The sequence below is a fragment of the Glossina fuscipes genome, unplaced genomic scaffold (genome assembly GCF_014805625.2).
Source record: "Glossina fuscipes isolate IAEA_lab_2018 unplaced genomic scaffold, Yale_Gfus_2 116, whole genome shotgun sequence".
Taxonomy (NCBI): Eukaryota; Metazoa; Arthropoda; class Insecta; order Diptera; family Glossinidae; genus Glossina; species Glossina fuscipes.
Window position 1 is genome coordinate 1,796,923 of NW_023998459.1, and position 2,943 is coordinate 1,799,865.

The window sequence follows — 2,943 nt, forward strand, 5'->3', positions numbered from 1 at the left end:
AGTGGGTGTGGGTCTCGTAAATAATAACTTTGACGAAATCTTAAATAACGTTATTACGATTTTACTTACTCTATTGAGATAGAGCAGTAGTCAAAGCAGAACGATGGAACTCCTACCCCTCAAATGTACGCGGATGTTACCAGAGTTACGTCAATTTATTTTGCTTCTCTGTTAATGTAATTTTTGATTGTCGTGTATAATTCATCTATTGTTTTTTCATACTATTGATTTGCAAATCATATGAGTTTTGAAATTGTTTCATATTATTCTCAATGACGTTCATTTTTGAAGTGTAAGCAATTGTTAAGTTATTTACAGTATCATTTTTGCTAAGCAGATATGCTTTTGTTATAACATCTTTGGGATCAGTATTTACACTAATGCCAAGCGTTTTCATCATTTCGTTTTCATAACCTTTTTCATTTTGTCTTTAACTTTGAATTGTTATACTGATGATGATGATTAATTAAACCTTCTCCAAACTTATTTGTAGAACTCATTTTTATTATTATCCGTCCCAATCGACCCAATAGATAAGAATAGTCACGAGTGTCTAATGATTTTAAAGATACTCCACTACCTTTCGTTAGAAGCTTTGATCGTTTCATGACGTTTGTGTACGTTTGTAATTAATATAATATCTTTATATTTTGTCAGATCCCTTTTTGTGTAATGTTTAGGTCTTGATTCGTAACGAATGCAATGAAGGCGAAAGTGAAATTTGGTCTCTGTGTCAGGCTTAGTATGACTAGGGGAAAGAAAAACGCGAAAAAATTAAGACAAGTTAAGAAAAAAGGATGGAAAAAAGCGAAGAAGAAGAACAACCACTGTAACGCAGCTATGCCGGGAGTTATCCCAGTGCCAAAACTTGGTGGATTCCTTCTTTTAGTTCCGATTTTAACAGCATTGTCAGCACCTGCAGATTTGGGTACAGTTGGATCACCTACTGTTAATGCAAAATATGACATAAAAAAGTGGAAGAGAACAATTGGCAGAGGCTACTCGTCATAAGAGACATATGACATCAATTGCTATGGGGGGCGGTTTATATCTTAAACTCTATAGAAAGGATATAGACTTACAAACCAGCTCCAAAAAAGTTTTAAACAACTTACCCAATCGACCGCTACAAAATTGATTTGATTAAGTACGGTACACAGCTCAAATATTTTAAAGTTGTTTTTTTAGCGGGATTTTTTAGCAGAAGAATGTTGTATTGTTAATCTAGATTCAAACGGTGCCGGACACATTGCGTAGCTCACTACAACAAATACCTACAACCATTAATTGAAATAGATAATTATTTAAAATCGCGCATGAAATACTATTATAAGCGAAATCAAATAATTCTTTTCACTTTTAATTGTAGTCATTTAGGCTTAAAATTCCTTTTCAATAAATATTAGTTTGGGGAAAGAGAAATCCATTAATTTTTCGGTAGATGGCTGCACTAACAGATTTCTCGTAAAGTATCGATCAAACAATTTCATATTTATGCTCGTTGGAAAGTTGACATTTCGCAGTAAAAAAAATTCTTATGCTGTTTTTTGTTTGGTGCATTCAGTTGTGAGTTACAGCGTGTTAAAAATGGAAGTGAACAAAGAGAAAATTCGGTACATTTTACAGTTTTTCTTTGACAAAGGCGAAAATGCAAGCCAGACGGCTAAGATTGTGAATGGTGTTTATGGTTCCGATACTGTAACAGCCAATTATGTGCAATTTTGGTTTCGTAGATTCCGTTCAGGAATTTTTGATGTTAAAGATGCACCTCGCACAGGTAGGCCGGTCGTTGAAAATGTCGATAAAATCGGAGAAATGATCGGAGTTGACCGGCATGTTAGCAGTCGTAACATCGCCCAGGAGCTAAAAATCGACCATAAAACAGTTTTAAACCATTTACACAAAGCTGGATTCAAAACGAAGCTCGATGTTTGGGTGCCACACCAATTAATAGAAAAAAACATGATGGATCGAATTTCTATCTGCGAAGCCTTGGCCAAGCGGAATGAGATAGACCCATTTCTTAAACGGATGGTGACTGGAGATGAGAAATGGATCACATACTGTGCGAAAACGATCGTGATCAAAGAGCGGTGAAGCACCTCAAACGCTGGTCAAACCAGGACTAACCAGGAAGCCAGGAAGGTTTTTCTATGCATTTGGTGGGACTGGGGATTATTTATTATGAGTTGCTTCCTTATGGCCAAACGCTAAATTCTGATCTCTACTGTCAACAACTGGACCGTTTGAAGATAGCGATTGACCAGAAACGGCCAGACTTGGCCAACAGGAGAGGTGTCGTGTTCCACCAGGACAACGCTAGGCCACACATATCTACAGTGACTCGCTAGAAACTTCGGGAGCTTGGTTGGGAAGTTTTAATGTACCCGCTATACAGTCCGGACTTGGCACCAAGCGATTATCATCGTTTTCTTGCATTGCAAAATTTCTTTTATGATAAAAAATTGGAATCTAGGGAGGATTGTGAAAATCGACTACTAGAGTTTTTTGCAAATAGAGACCGGGACTTCTATGAGGGAGGCATTTTGAAGTTACCTTTAAAATGCCAACAAATCATACAACAAAACGGTGCATATTTGACCCAAATCGAACAATCCGAAGCATGTTAAATAAAGTCCTGAACTTCATATAAAAATAATGGATTTCTTTTTAAGAAAAGCCTCTGGGGACTTGTTTTTTTTTTTCTTTTTCCTGACTCCCGTGCTGTAGCTGAAGCACGGCGTGGGTGTGCACATGAGGCCCCGCTTCACCCCCGATTACTTTTCATGGACCCCACAACAATTGACTCCTCTTCCCTCCTGAACAGTCGACCCCTATCGTGTTTTACATGCACGATTTGGTGGGCGTACCGCTCAAGAACCCCCCTTCATATTGTCGCCCTGCCCAACAGATCCACGCCGGAGCGACAGAACTGCGATAACA

General features: G+C 38.0%; 1 protein-coding gene across 9 annotated transcripts in view; it reads left to right on the forward strand.

Annotated features, from left to right (window-relative positions):
• The window catches only part of LOC119640266 (rho GTPase-activating protein gacF), a 461,105-nt gene that overhangs the window by 370,987 nt on the left and 87,175 nt on the right, over positions 1-2,943 (forward strand). The window lies entirely within an intron of this gene.